The following is a 17,177-nucleotide window of genomic DNA, read 5'->3' on the forward strand; positions in this document are numbered from 1 at the left end:
ATATTCCTGTTGTTGCTGTTGTTGTTGTTGTTATTGCTGTAACCTTGCGCTTTGTTTCAGCGGCCATTAAACCACATATATAGCTCATACAATCTTTATGTATTTGTATTTCGATATGCACATATTTGCTGTAGACATAAATCCCCAATGGGTCTACGATTTCACTGTCAATATAGCGCATACGCCGTGTATTCTTATTTTTTAATTTTTTACTTTTTTTCTGTTATTTGTATTGTTTTTTAAAAACAGACGGCGAAGTTGATGTGCTTCACATTGAATGCAGCTCTGATATGCAAGCAGTATAATAAGATATGACTACGAGCAATTGCAGTAAACGGTGACTAGGTGGGCTTAAAATGTTTTGTAGATTTAATTTAGAATAGGGTTTTAAAATGAAAATCAGTTTTGAAAAGAAATAGGATTACGATTTTGATAGTTTTGGTTCAAATAAATGTTGAATAATAAGGGATATATATAGGGTCATATTTGACGATTTATGAACATGATTTTATATAAAAATTTTGTAATAGAACCCAGAGCGAGCTTTGATTACCCGTTAATTATTTTTGTTCTATTACATTTGAATTCCAGCTTGATCGCAATAATGAATATTCCTAATAATTTTATAGGTAGTTTGTTTCATATTTTAAGTTCAGTTTATTTGTAGCTTTCAAGTGGTTTAAAAATTACTTAATTTTATGTAGGTTTTCTTTTTACATGATCTATGATAAATAGATATAAATTATTTTATTAAATTTTTTTTATTTTTAGCATGTTTTTTTCATATTTTGTAATATTTAAAAACAAAAATTTTTTTAATACAAAATGTCTTTAAAAATTCAACCGTTCTTAACTGTTTCAAGCTAGTGTTTCACAATTTGTTTTCTACTTAAGCTTCTCTCTTGACTATTCATGACCTTGTTATTGAGCCACCCTCGCTTAGATGCACACTCACACTCATAGCGCTGTATACATAATCATGCTCATGCACATATGTATTTATACGTGCACTCATACACAATCTAGTCGCACTATTCAATGAATCTGTCCTTGGCAAAGTGCATTGTCGGCGCGGCGTTCATTCGCCTGCCGCCGTTGCAGTCGCTGATGCTGCTGTTGTTGGCAGCGTTTTAGTTAAAGCTTTTTTTGCGTAATTTATTGACATGAAGCGGTTATTTATTGACTGGGCGGCTGTTTAACTAAAAAAAAACCTAAAAAAAATCAACTTCGATTGCGCACGCACTTTCTAAAAAAGCTACGAAAAAATTGTAAAAATAACTAAAGAAGAAAAAAAAAACTCGCACAAATATTTACGAAATACAAATTAAACAAAGCAGCTCGCAACACAAGACACATGCATTGTTTTTTCAGGGCTGTGAAAATGAAAGTGTTGTTGTTGCTGCTGCTGATACGCAAACACGCGCCAAGTGGGTCACTTGAGAAGATCAGCTGTCATAGCCATATGTATAATATACATAGTATATATATATACTATAAATATATATGCACGTATGATTGTATATATAAATATCTGTGTGAGAGTCTCTTATTACAATATAAAGCTTGGCAATTTCAGGCTCAAGGCTCTTGATAAGGCTTCATCAATTTACATGCTCGTGCATGACGTGGAAAGAGTATATTGGTTGTCAGACTTTGGTTTCTAGAGACTTGAAATGTGGCATATATACAATCAGGCATGCCTTTATCTTATTTTAAGGGGTGACAAATAAGAAAGTACTATATATATTCTCAAGTTTTGCAACTAGCATAATACAGCTTAGGAGTTGAATTTTTCTTAATTTTTTTATAAAATACATTAACTTTTAATATTTTAAATACCAATTTCAATAAACCTTGCCACTTGAACCAGTATCATGCAGTCAGTTGCTCCCGACTACGAGCTCTCACACTTTTATCTGACAGCTGCATTTGTCTTGTTGGGATTGGAGCTCGTGGTTGAGGTTGGAGTTGTACTTGGGGTGAACTGGCTCGCACTTGAGCAAATACTCAATGTCTTATCAATGGTCAACTTTGGCTTTCATTTGCATCAGACTTGTATGTAAAGAAAGAGGGCCTTTCATTAGGCGCTAAAAGCAGTTTTTGTTGTTATTGTTATCGCACAGGCCACCGCTGTTAATCGACAATCTATCAATGACATTATGCGTATATAGTCGTGCCTATACTCTATACTCACTATCTACATATTATGTACATATATATGCTAAGTATGAATGGTGCCGCTTTGTTAAGAAATTTATCGGCCCTCGCCAATTGACATTTGCAAATGAAATGTAATTTGAAATGCATATCTCATGGTATGTATATAGATATATGTATGTATATGTATATGAGCAAGCACTCAAGCACTCGGTAAAAGTCGACAGCAACTGCTTAGGAATGATTATTGCTCAATGACATTAACTGAAAGTGGCAATTAGCATTTGCTTTTTTAGTCAAAGTTCTATTAGCATTCAACTACATTTAGTCAAGCTTAAAAGCTTGCTGCGTAGTTAAATGGATCAAGCTTTAGATGCGCTTCTATTTTCATTTCGTATATAATATAAAAAATATATTTAGAAAAAATTTGCGATCAAAGTTTGCCTGTTCTTGTTGAATATATATTTATATATGCATAACTAAACACAAAAATATTGATAGAGCTTTTAAGCTCTGGGATGTCTTAAAAAGCTGATTTTCTTCCTGTGCTTTGAAAGCAATAAAAATCTAATTCTCTTTCACCCAAGATTCCAATTAGTAAAGAAATACTTTTTAATTTCCTTCTCAGCTTGGGAAATGCCAGCTGAGCTTAAACTTCATTAACTTCAATCTAACTGTAGTTGAGCTCACTTAATATCAGCTCTCAAGTGTAATCTTATCTTAATTTTTAGCTTGACATTTGCCGTTTGGTTCCATGGGGCTCTAATTAGTTACATTTTGTTTGCAATTGGCGAATGCCCCGATTTGGTGCGCTGCCTCTCGCGCTGCTTAATCTGCCCCACAGAAATTGTGCAATTGGTAACTGGGCAAGAGATTAGATCGCCGCACCTGCAGTCTGACAGACGTTGCCATTTAAATGACGTTTCTCTATAGATTTGTATTTATTATTATTATTAACGCTTCGACTTTTACGATAATTTACTGAAATATAAACTCAAATTTTCGGCACCACGCCCAGTTTGCGTGTTGCTTCACCTTTACTGCCCACCCACTGGCCAAGCGAGCCAAAATTTCACATGCTTTATAAAAACAGACAGAAACACAAAAAGGGGCAACAAGTTTTCAATATGATTCTCACGGCTGAAGTTTGTTGTGCTCGTTCATGCGATAAACGGAGTATATTAGTTTTGTTAAACCTTATCTAATGGTGGCGGATTCAGCTTTTTAATTAGCTTAAAAAAAGGCTGCCTTTAAAGAGACCTAAAAATTATTAGTATAATAAAATAAGGTATATATGGTTTATTTCATTTTATTTTTATTAATTAACTTTTTTTTTTCATTTAAATTTTGTTTTGAAATTATTATATTTTTTTTAAATTTAAATATATTTTTAAATTTTAATTTTGTAATTTTAAATCATTTTTTGTCGCATTTTTAATTTTTTAATTTAATTTTTTCTTAAATTTAAGTTTTTTAATTTTTTTAAAATTTATTTATTTTATTTTTATTATACTTGTTATATTTTTTTTTTATTCGTTTGAATATTTTTTTTTTCTTATTAAACTAAAATCTTCAAAAAAATTCCAATTTTTTTATTGTTTATTAATTTATTTTAATAGGCTTCATTTTGTTTATTAATATTGTATTTATTTTTGTTATCTGATCACTATTATAATAATAATTTTTTTTGCAGTTAGAGTTTTATTTTCAATTGCATTTTGCTTCCCGGCAAAGCCTTTTTTTTGTAATTTTTTTTTTCATTTATTTATATATATTTTTGGTTTATTTGAATTTTGTTTATTGCTTTGCCGCCGTCCGACGATTTTTGTCAGTTGATCTTTGACACATTTTGGGGTGCGGCTACATTGAATACGTCGCCTCCTGCTTCGCTTATATTTGTTTATTTTATTTTTCTTTTCTTTTGTTTTACTTAAAATTGGCTCATTGTGGCTGTTGTTGTTGCGTCTCAGTAGGTGACTTTTGAGCTGTCGCTTGGCTGTTGTTGCTGTCGCTTTTGATCGCTTATCACCAACACATTTTTACCTTCTGCTGCGACATGTGCACGTACAACAATTGTTGTTGTTGCTGTGCTTGGTATTGACGGCATGTTCCTTGTTGTGCCCGATTAATTGCATATTAATTTTCGGTGCCGATCTTGGCACGTTTCTTACGCCAATTGGGTGAAACGGCAAAGCCAAAAAGAGAAAAAATGAAAACAAACAAACAGTCAGGTAGTAGATGGCTATATGTGACGGTGTAATACGCGCTCATTGTTTGGATGAAGCTTGAAACTCTTCAACTTTTAATGTCTAACAAAAGTAGACCTAAACACTCTTTCTTAACTTGAGCAATGAATAAATATGCTGAGCATGACCGAAACTTGAATACACTACAGAGAAAACATATTTACTGAAGGTTATAATGAATAATACTTAATGCATAATGCTCCATGTCCGTGAACATATCTCCTTCAAAGCATTATCGTGCTTCGTTACAAAACTCTAATGCCCGCACGCAAGGGTATATAGGAAAAGAAGGGGGAAAAAAGATAGGACAGAAAAAAAACCAACAAACTTAAATAAAGCCCCAAATAATCATAACAATGAAACGTATTTAAAATTGTGAGCGCGTGCTTTTGACTGACGTGCTTGATTTTTATAATTATTATTCCTATACACATAGTATATATATATGTCTCTATCTCCCTCTTTCTCTCTCTGTATATATATGTATATTCCAGTGTATATAGCATTGTGCGAAGCGTGAGAACAAAACTCAACTCAACTCAGCAATTGCAAACTGGATAGTTTTATTTTTTCTTTAATTAATCTCTAAAGCCGCAGCAGCAATCGTTGCGCCAACGATGGAAAAGGAAAGCGACGATGCGTCGCTTTCAGTTTCGAATGCAGCGTGCAGCATGCCACGCCCACAAAGCAGCGGCGACAAGCGGCCGTCACAAAAGAGTGAAGGCGGCGCAAAATGCTTTTGCAACATCATCTTCATTAGCAACAGCTACAGCAGCAGCAACGGAGTCTATTGCTGTTGTTGCTGTTGTTACCTTCGTGATCAGTGGCAGCAACATGTTGCCAACGGTCTCGGAGTTGCTGCTGTTGCTGCTGCTGCTGCAATGGCAAATAAATTTATTTGTTGCGCTACTGTTACAAGTTACTTAAACACTTGCAAGTTGTTGGTGTTGCTGCTGCTGCTGCTGCTGTTGCTATTGTTGCTTTTGCACAATTTGCGTTTGTTGAACTTTTTGTTTTCGTAGTTGTTGTTGCTAAAAAATTGGCTTGTAATGTTAGTAGAAAGCGCACTGTGGCCATTGAACAACTGAGCAAGTGTACAACTGGGCAAGTGGGCGTGTCAAAGTTTGCCTCATTTTCAGGCCAATTTTTAGTTGGATGTTGCTGTTTGTAGCTTTTCTTGCTACCAATTTTCGCGTAATTATATTCAAATTTAAAACTATGTAAATTTCTTACAAAATTATTTGCATTTAAATTGCCCGGCCAGCGAGCAGCAGAAGCAATAGCAACAATAGAAACAACAACAGCGTCAGCATTAACAATTATTGCAAATTACTTAGCAAAATTGTTGTTGTTGTTGTTGTTGTTGTAGTTGTAGCTATTGCTGTTGCTTTTGTGTCGTGTCGGCGCTAAATGAAATGAAATGGAATTGAACTTGCTGCCCACGCAGCCCACCCTCTACACATTCGCACACACACATACACATTCGCACACATTCACACACATTCGCTCTTTGAATGACCGCTTGAATAGTTGACATCATATATTTATTGTTGTTTATGGCTTAACTAGAATTTCAATGCACTTTAAAGTCGACTTATCAACGCTGTAACAGTAAATAGTTAACAGCAACAACAATAACAACACCAGCAAGTGAGCTAGCTTGATTGCATTTGTCTAACCAGAATGCTTAACCAATTGATTTGCAACACGTTCATTCTCTCTCTCTCAATGATTCATCCGAACAGCAGTTTTTCTTTCTTTCCCTTTCTCTGTCTCTCTTTACCTTCATATATTGTAATTTTTGCATTTCACATGCTTTGGTAATGTTTTCATTGCAAATTGAATATAATTAATGAAATGTCAATATATAAATTAATTGATCGTTTGTGTATAGAACGACTGTCTCTGTTCCCCCCATAGCTAACCGGTTAGCCGTTGAGGTACCTGCACCTAGATTTAGTTTATTTGATATTAGTTTTTTATTTAATTCTTTTTTTTTTTTACAAAAAATATAATTTATACTTGTATAATTTTTATAGATTTGTTGAGTTTTCATGAGCTATAATTTATTTCAAATTTGATAATTGAGTTGGATAATGTGTTATATATTCAAGTTGGATTCAGAGACGCCCTGTGACTTTAGTGTAGGTGGAAAATGAATAATATAAATTAAATGCAATTAATTATAGGGAAATGAAATTTATGAGTATGATATAATATTAAAAAATGATAAAATAAAGTTGGTATAAAAAAGTCATTAATAATGATAAGAATAACTCCGATAAAGAGCACAGAAATAATAATCGTGATTGAAACAAGTATATAAAACTAATAATATAATAAATTAAAAAGAAAATAATAGAATTGAAAATAGTAAAGATTGTATGCAATTAATAATTATATGAGTCAACTATCGTCACACTGATTGTGCCTCAACAGCAGCAGCGGCAGCAGCAGCTGCTGTTTACTTCAATGATAGATCTAGAAATTTGCATAAATTATTGATGGGGATTCTTTGCGGTAAATTTTGTATTTATTTAAATTTTCATATTTGAATAGCCCCACATCTTCAGCTCCAAGTGAAGAATTAGTCATGTTAGGCTCGATCATGCAGTTTTCCTGTTTACTTTGGATTTGTTAACTACTTGCCATATGCGTCTTTATTTTGTTATCGTATATTTTTTGTGATTTTTGCCTTTGCTTTAATAATTTTATTTACTCACTTTTTATACCCTGAACCCATTGAAAATGGGAAATCAGGGTATAATGGTTTTGTGAAAAAGTATGTAACGGGCAGAAGGAGGCGTGGCAGACCCCACAAAGTATATATATTCTTGATCAGCGTGACGAGCTGAGTCGATATAGCCCTGTCCGTCCGTCCGTCCGTATGAGTGCGTCGATCTCAGAAGTTATAAGAGCTAGAGAGCTTAAATTTGGTATGCATACTCGTGTGTACCATACGCAGTACGAGTTAGCTTTATTTTTTCGATAAATCATCCGATAACTTTTTTATCGAGAATAATCGAAAAAATGATTTTGTTTTTTTAGCCTAATTTGAACACTTTTAGACCTGGAGTCTTCAAATTTGCGTCGTATATAAAGTTAATGGATACAAAGATTTTGTAATTTACAGATTTTGGATACCACGCCCCCTTCTCCCCCAATTTGTAAAAAACGCATTTCAAGTACTACTTGTGCTTTGGAATGTACATATGTACATATTCACCATATAATTACGTTTTGAAAGTTTCATTAAGATCGTATGTCTACAAAAGAAATTATTCAACAAATAAATTCTCATAATATTGCCCACACCGCAGCGCAGCCCAAGCGCAGTCGCTGCTTACTGCGCAGTTAGCAGAGCGCAGGCTTATGCGTGCGTGTGGATGCATGTGTGCATAAAAGAAGTTCAGAATGATTAGAATATCAGCTTAGAGGGTTCAGGGTATCTTCTAGTCGAGCAGTCTCGACTGGAGCATTCTTACTTGTTTATTTCTGCGAACGCGCCTTTGTTGTGTGCTCTACAAGTATTTTTTATCTAATATATTATTATTATATATTATGTATATATTTTTGCCTTATCAGCAGTTCAATTTGTACATCATATACTTAAAGTTATATGTTTAATGAAAGCGCAAAAATATTAATTAAATACGCCTGTACAACATGGCAACCCAATAGCCGAGCTTATGTCATGATGACGACAATTCCGATACAGATTCTGGGCGCCATATACCGAGTATACATGTATATACATATCTGATATCTATATAGAGAACTGCAGCGAGGCAGCTGTTTTCATTCATTCAATTTGTTTTGTGCGGATTTCTAAGTGTTATTCATAAGTAACAAGCGAGTGGAAACAAGATGTCTTTCTTCTTCTTCTTTCTTCCTTCTCTTTTCTTTCTCTTTTATTGTGTTGTCTATGAGGGTCTAGAATTAATTGTGCCGAAGTTTGGGGCTAGCTTATCCGGCAGCTTTTCTGTTTCTGTTACCATATGAAAAATGCCCTTTGCTGTCATAACTTCAACAACAATAACAACAACAACAACAACAATTACCTGCAACTAAGCGTAGCTGTCGTTGTTCTGGCTACCTGCGGCTTTTTTCCTTTTGTTATCTTAATAAGAAATCTGGTGGAAAAAAAGCATATAAATATCGTCTAACATGTTGCTAGGGCTTAAGGGCTGGGCTCGGCCTAAGCTATGGCCTCCCAGCACTTGCCACATTTTCATATGAATTTCATTTAATTTTTGTCGGTTGTTGTCTCATTTGCATGTTTTTCACTTAAGCAACTCGCGTTTTCACTCCAATTCACAAGCAGCCAACACGTCTGCGGGTGGCCCCCAGGCACAATTTACATACATATATACATACATATATATACATATAGTTGACAATTTGGCCAGTTGGCCCTGACCATTAAAGCGGCATTTTGTATTTGATGTTTGTGTGGTTTTAGGGTGCAACACGATGGCTACGGTAGCCAAAACTAACTACAACAATTGCCAACGTCATCTTGCGTGGGCCAACACTTTGGTGTTATATATTTCGTTTTTTTGTTTTTAATATTTTTTTTTCTTGCTACCTTTCGGTCTTGGTCTAATTATGTTGACGTGCTGCTGGTCAGGCGTGCACCTGCCACATGACTCGACTAATTTGCTTGATATGTTGAATGGAGTATATTGGTTTTGTATGCACACATTGCCACACATATACAACTGTGAAGGAGCATCAGGAAGTCGGCTATGCCCGCCTGTAGCGTTTTTCCCACTTCATTTTAATTAATTCGTATTGCAATCTGAGGGCTGCATTTTGGCCAGCTAATTTATTTTTATTTATTATATACGACTGCTCTTCAAACAAAACAAAAAACGAAAAGGTCGCTCAACTGTGAGCGCTCAACGCGCACTAATTTTCCGTAATTTTTCTAAAGAATTTTCACGCCAACGCCCATTAAGCATTGACAATGTGCTTTTGTTGTTGTTGTTGTTGTTGTTGCTGTTTGCTTTGTGGCTGCTGCTGTTTGACTTTTGTTTTATTGTCTAATTTGCAGCTGAGCTGAGTGCGTTGACTGACCGACCACATTCAGACAGCTCCACACAAACCAAATATAACTAAATTACACAATTATTGGGCAAGGCAAACACTTTTTGAAGAGCTACACGGCAATTGCGCGACCGGCAGCAGCAGCAGCAACACCGAGCGTGCCATAAAAGCCTTGAATTAATTAAAAATCTAAGCCTATGCTGTGGCTCATAAATAACGAGACAGCAGCAGCAATAATAATAACAGCTACAGTGGCAATACCTACAAATAATGTTATTTAATTAACAAAACAAAAATGAAGGCTTAGAATTGAGTCAAGTAATCTAGCACTTGGATACTCTGTAAAAGTCTAGATAAGCGAGCAAATCAAATATGTTTGGAGTGTAGATCTTACCGAAATCTATATAGAGTACAATCTAATGAACACATGTGTATGTCTTATGAGCTTTGCCCATGCGGGCAATTAAAATGTACAAAAAGTATTTTTTGTTGTTGTTATTGTAGTTTTGATCTATCGAATCTAGTGCTATGTGCGCGCCTAGTTTCTGGGTAGTTATTTGGAGGCGCATGAAAAATGTTTGTCGATTTGTTGTTGTTGTTGTTGTTCGTTGGCGGCGGCGGCGAACTTTAATTGAATGTATAAATCACGCGTGTGTGCATTCAGATAGACAGATCACAGACAGTTTTGCCGAAGTTGTGGCTCACATTTACCTCGTTGCCCGTTGTCTTGTCTCTGGGACTTGAAGCATTGGGCCTGTCATGACATGTGTCAGCTAGGAGCTGGCTAAATGCAAGCACATTTTTTCTTCGATTTCGTGTTTTTGGCCTACACACTTGGGTGGAGTGCACAAATTAGATTTGGCCATAAAGACAGTTGCAGATACAGCTCAAGATAGACTTGTAGATACAGTCAGAGATACGTTTGATAAAAATGTTAGCATGTAGACTAATAATTATTTGTTGAGTGAGAAGCTGGAGATGGAAACACTTAATTCAATTCTATTTATCTAGATACATTTGCGGATGTTAATAGGTTTATAGAAACATATATAGATACAATCCATATATGGATATAGATACAGATAGAAGATTTCTATATTGATATTGAAACGTTTATACACGTACTTACACGTACTTATATAGATACAGATACAAACACAGATATAGTCAATGATACGTGTATAGATATAGATACAAATCAGTTAAAACACACTTACATTTTAATAGTTACAGATACTTATTTAAATGCAGATACACATATAGAATCAATTACATTTATAGAGAATGATTCCTATATAGATACAGATACATTAATATATACAGATACAAGATACATATACACGTAGAGATGCAAATACTTCTGTAGATACAGATACTGCTATCACATGCATGCTAAAGGCATTTAGATACAGATACTTTTAGCAATACAACTGAAGATACAGATACAAATACACGCACAACTCACAGATACGTGCGGCGAACGCCTTTGTTTGGCATCCGAAATAAATTGCTACAAAAATATTGGCAATTGGAATTAATGGCCAACGCTTAACAGGCAGCAGCAGCGGCAGTGGCAGCAGCCACGGCCACAGCTACTCGCTTGTTGCCTAATTATCTGATGAATATTTTTTGTACATTTTTGTTTCGGCTTTTTGCGTGTGTTTGGCCAACGCCCAGCGGCAGCAAAGTATTCAAAATCTGTTGTTAAGTTGGCTCAAATAGTTAAAGAGTGCCGCTGACAGCTCAATTTGTTATTGAGATAGATCGAAACAAATGCGCGTCTCGAGCGTATTGTTTCGTTTGCCAAGCTCTGCTAAGCTACGTTCCCATGGCCCAAACGCCGATATTTGCGCAAAGAACTAACCAAACGATCTTCAGTTAGTCAAAGCCAAATGCAACTAGTTTTACGCATGAGAGTTTCAGTTTCAGCTGCGTTCAAACTTTGAATATTGCTTGTGCTGCTTAAATATTTGATGGAAAGTCCATGAAATGTTTTTGCACCGACCAAAAACCTAATTAAATGTGTATGTGTGTGAGCATGGGAGTGTATGTGTGTATGTGGGTGCATACATATTTAGCTAACAGCATTAATTAAATCAAAATCAAACGATTAGATGTCTCGTCTGGTTCTGTTAACACGTGTAAATGAGCGTCTGGCCATCGATATATCTGACTGTCTGTCTGTTTAACTGTTTGAGTGTGTGTGTGTGTGTTGTGCCAGCAAACAAACTAACAAACAAACCAAAAGTCGTTAAGCTCTGCATCCCAGTCGCAAATATTTACTCAAATCTTTGCGCCACACAAACGAAAGACAGGCAAGGCTCTCACTTTTTTTGCTGCCAGCCCTATATCAATAATTAACAAATAAAAAAATATTATATATATGTGTGTGTGTATGTAAAATATATAGGCTCATACTAACACATGCTCAACTTGGGGCAATTAATTTGACGCCTCTGGAAAATGTCTACATATGTTGCAAATGAAAGAAAAACGAGAGCGATGCATTGACTGTGCTTATCAGGCAGATACCCTATATTAAATGTGTTATAGAGAACTACATACTAAAATATAAAGAGAAATCATATTAAAAAAAAAAAAAAAAATTGATTTTAATCTAGGAAATTAATTCTTTAAATTAATGTAAAAAATTTCGAGATGAACTAAATGGTTTGTCAATTGTCAGCTAGCCTTCTAAGCATTGCTTTACAGGGTATTCAAGGCAGAGAAAAAAGCAGCACAATCTACACCAAATGCTAAAACCCATTTTAATTGCAAAAAATACAGATACTGTGCGTGTGGCATGAGAAATGAAAAGGGATCAAGTCACACAAGTCCCAGTGGTGCAAGTCGGTCCGTCGTGTCGCGTCGCCGCCTGCTAGCCACAGTGCGGTCTGCTGGCCCGCATGTGTTTCGTATCTATGACGCGGTCCGTCCCAATGTCTGTCTCTAGCTATCTGTTGTCTGGCTGACTGTCTGTCTCTTAGTTTTTTCGTTGTTTGCCTGAACTTGCCACCGCAACACGCGAACGCGCCACAACCACATGCGCGCTGAATGCCCCAAACTCACATCTCCACATCGAATGCAGAGCTAAACGTGGGGCAAGTTTTCACATTTGGAAGTCGGCAGTCGGCAGTTTGCAGTCGACGGTCGGCGGTCGGTAGTTGGTCTATAAGACTGCATATAACACCATAACGACCATAACACTACTAACATCAAATTGCATATTTGTCCAAAGTAATGAGACTTTTCACAGCTTGGCGCGCTAGTGTCTTGCCACTTCTTCGCCCGCCGCCTTCCTCCATCAGTCCACGCCCACTTTTGTCTGGCATGGGGACCAGCGCAGCGTGAAGTTGTCCACAAGCAGAGCCGCCTCTGGCTCTGGCATAGAATGCATTATGGGAATTTTGTGGCATTTTCATTAACAAGTTTGTGTGCGTGTGTGTGTGACTGTCTGCATGCATGTGTGTGAGTGCGAATGTGTGTGTCTTTGCGGCATTTTAAATTTGTTTGCGATTAACACGCGAACGTTAAAAATTTTAAGGCACACATACTTTTTCGTCTGACTCATAAAATTTTTTGATATGTGTCGCAGATTATTAAACTAAAACAACTTATCGTTAGTTATAAATAGTATATACTTGTATGTTTATATACATATATATATTTATATACATACATATATGAGAAACTCAATAGTGAAATAATTATTCTCTAATCTCTATAGTAATTCGTTTTGTGTTTTAATAGGGCAATAAATTTGTTGAAAGCTAAAAACTTATGAATGTAGAATTCAATAGAAATTTTATGGAGATCAAACATTATAAATAATGTGAAATATTTTCAGCAGAACTTAACTTATATGTAGATACAAAAAAAAAAAAAAAAAAAAAACACACAAAAAACAAATAAAACAAATAATAAAATAAAATAATTAGGAAATAAATTAAAAAAATGGAAAAAGTAAATTAAACAATGAAAAATATATTTTTAAAAAATTTTTAAATTTTTAAAATTTATTTTTTTTTTATTTATTTATTTATTTTTTTTATTATTATATATATATTTTTTATCTACAGATAAGTTCTGCTTAAAATATTTCCCATTATAATATAAATATTGTAATATTATTTTAACATGAATGTGAATAAATTAAATATTTAATCATATCGGCCCGAAAGATAAAAAAATTAAAATGAAATTAAAGAAACATATATAGTTGATTATACATTTTTTGCGATAGTCGCGATAGTCTATTTTAATATTGTCTCGACAATGGAGTAGGTTAATTTATGCATAGCATGTATTCAAAAATATTCATACCTATATTATTGTAGACCTTTTTTATATTTCTAGATCAAATTTACGCCTCAGAGCAAAGTTAAGGTGCTATATATTGTAGAGCTGTGTGGCTGGCAGCTGGCGCAGAAATTTATGAGGGTGCAAAGTAACGTAAAGTAGAGTAAATCCAAATGAATTCATTTCTTTTTTCTGTTTTATGTATTTATTTGCGGGTATTAGCTATAACATGGGTGAGTAGAGGAGCCAGGAGCCAGGACGCTGCCTGCAATTAATTAACGGCAATGAGAGATGTTGCCGTTGCCTTTATGGCAACTAATGTGCGTTGCTTTTGTTTCTTTATGTTGCAGCAACATATTGCCGTATTATTTGTACGGGTTTTTTTCTTTTTCTTCGGCTTTTGTGTGCTTTTGCTTGGCTCGACTGGCCAATGTCTGGCTAATTTTCTATTTATTTCACCGCACAACGTGCATTGCCGTCTGACAGCAGCTGTGTGCATGTGTGTGTGTGTATGTGTGCTCCACAATCAGTCTAATTTATGAGTTTCTTGCACTTTCAGCCCAAAAATCGTTAAAGCGCCCGAATTGTAACTTTAACTAGACGCTCTCTTGTCATTTATTTTAGTTGAGTTTATTTTATTTTATTTTATTTATTTGAGTTTTATTTTTTTTTTAAGCTTAAAGTTTGAATTCGTGTAGCTGACCGCACCCTGGCTCAGAACTAGTTTAAATCCATTCGTAACTTCACTCCATTCGCTCATCAACTTGACTCTAATGACATTCACGTTTCTGTTGCATTTCGAATGCCAATTGCCAATTGCGAATTGGCTGTTGCCAGTTTGCCCATTGCCTGGCACACGCCAGGCAGCCCGCTTGGCTACTGGGCTTAAAGTTCAGCACGGGGTCGGGTGCTGTGGGAGGTAGGGAGACAGTGTTGCTCCTTTGGCCCGTGCGTGTTGTCATTGTTTGTTGTATGCTGGATGCTGGAGCTGTTTAAGAGACAACATTTTCCATTTAGCTGCAACTGATCTCATCTGACATGGCCTTTTAGCTATGATTTATGTATGCGCTTTTCTGCTTCAAGTGCATATACTTAAATACACTCGGTTAACGGGTATAGCGATTGTATTGTGTTGTATGTGAGACAGACTTTTCGATATGTATATAAATATATAAAATATATATACTCTTAATCAGCTTCAAGAGCTTTGAAATGCAGCTCATATCAGCAGCTATTACTGTCGGCTGTTATATAAAATGTATGACTTGTGATTATATATATAAAGTTATGTATATTATAACAAAGAATTAGCAATTGTGGGATTTTAGAAAACAAATCTTACTTGAGCCTTTAAAAATAAAATTATTTCAATTATACTTGTATTTCCTCTATGAAAAACGAATTTTTTGTAGTGTATTTAACATTCATTAGCTATATACAATTATCTACATTCACAGATTGATCTTGTTTTATGGGCGTCTGTTGTCATGTGGGTTGTTTAGCAATTGTTGTTTAAATTAGCTCGTGTATTTCTCTTAAATAAAGAAAAAAAAGTTAGAAGAAAAAATGTAATATTAGCTTTATTGTTTTTATTTTTTTTTTCCTTATTACTATACAATATTAATTAATTTACTGTTTGTACTTGAACGAGACACGATTGGCACAAATGCATGCATACATTTTGTAACATGAAATGCCAATGAGACATTTCTTCGAGCTATGATAAATTCCGATTCAGCATCAATGTAAATCACAACGCAGACTGCAGATTGCAAACGGTTTGCGCAATTAATTTGCGCTGCAAATTTTCTGCAAATTTCTGTTGCAATTCGATATCTGCTGAAGATTGCACCGATCAGATATGGGATAAACGCTCGGCCATATTGGGGCTATGCCACAACAGCAGCAACAACAACAACAATTATTAAGCGTAGATCGGCAGCCAAACGATCGAGTAGAAAATTTGGTTTCACATTACACATTGAAAGGAAAAAACTTGTTGCTGTTGCTGCTGCTGCTGCCGGGTGGAAATTGTTGAATGCATTTAGTGACCATTAATCAATTTGCAGTCTCGTTGCTGGCGATTTTCTGGCGGGATTTGTGGCCAGTAAATAAACACCCGCTAAAGCGAAAAGCACGCTAGTTACAGCAACCAATTAAACTGCACTTTTAGTTTTTTACTTTTTATTTTACTCTCCGTCTAGACTGTGTTTTATGTTTGTCGGTTCGAATTACTCATAATTTGTTAAATGTTTAGCAGCTTTTCTATTTTCCATTTCATTCATGCAAATTGTCAATAATAATTCACATTTGACATAATCTTTATAAATTGCCCATATTCGCAGAAGCTGTGAATATGTTTCAAGCGCTCCTCCTCAGACACACTGGACCCACACAATAATCAGCTGAAAAGTGATTTGTGTCTGTGAAATGAAAGTCAAATATAATATCAAATGATAAGAGACTTTTTGATATTTTCAACTGTCATATAGCTATTTTTGTTAGCTTGTATATAAATTTGTTTTTCATTAATATTGAATTTGTGGAAGTTTCCTGCAGCTTCCTCGAAAACTGAAAATGTGCTTAAAATGATTTTTCAAACAAGTCATTCACCTGCCATTGTTTCTCGTAAATATTACTTAGGCAAATGTTAGGCTACTTTTCATTATTTCTTTAATTTTTCATTACAATTTACTGACAGTATATATTTTATTTTCTATTACATACATATTTATAGTGCTTCACCCTTTGCCCTTTATTTTTACAAATTTGACTTTCAATGGAGAAGAATTGTAAGCAAAATGAAAGTAAAAAGTCAATTAGAGATAATTTTCGTTATTTTCTGTTTAGTTGGATTTTTTGTGTTTTTTGGCTTGTGGCTTCAACTTTGCCATTTGGAATATGCAATGCAATAATTCGCTACCTCGCAATCGCAATGATTCAGTTTTAGCAGTTTTTTCTTTGCTTTTTGGCTTTCCCGGAGGCAACAAATTGGCAGGTAGCTAATGCTACAGCGGTCTAATGTGTGTGTGTGTGTGTGTGTATGTATACGCTTCGTAAAGTTCAAGCCCGAGGCTAGCTGGCTGTCTATAGATGTTTGACGGGGCGTGGCTAACCAAGTAGCCCAAGTGGCAAATTCAATCAATAACCAGCTATGGATGGAAGTTGCAATTGCAATTGCAACCAAATATATATATGTATGTATATATATATATATATAAAATACGTACAGTGCAGTCGCAGTACACTCGTCAGCGCACATTGAATTTGAATTTAAATTTGGATTTTGTTTAGTTTTGGGTTTTTTTTTGTTTTTCTTTTCTGTGTCTCTGAGCACAAAATTGATGTGAAAAACGTGAGTTACGGCAATTGCACGAAAACTGTGTACGTCCGCGCTACTATTTGATATTTATTTATATGTATTTC

General features: G+C 35.0%; 1 protein-coding gene across 3 annotated transcripts in view; it reads left to right on the plus strand.

Annotated features, from left to right (window-relative positions):
• Nucleotides 1-17,177, plus strand: part of LOC6572985 (headcase protein) — a 108,207-nt gene that overhangs the window by 21,106 nt on the left and 69,924 nt on the right. The gene's annotated exons all lie outside the window — the stretch shown is intronic.

This window comes from Drosophila mojavensis, unplaced genomic scaffold (genome assembly GCF_018153725.1).
Source record: "Drosophila mojavensis isolate 15081-1352.22 unplaced genomic scaffold, ASM1815372v1 contig_16, whole genome shotgun sequence".
NCBI lineage: Eukaryota > Metazoa > Arthropoda > Insecta > Diptera > Drosophilidae > Drosophila > Drosophila mojavensis.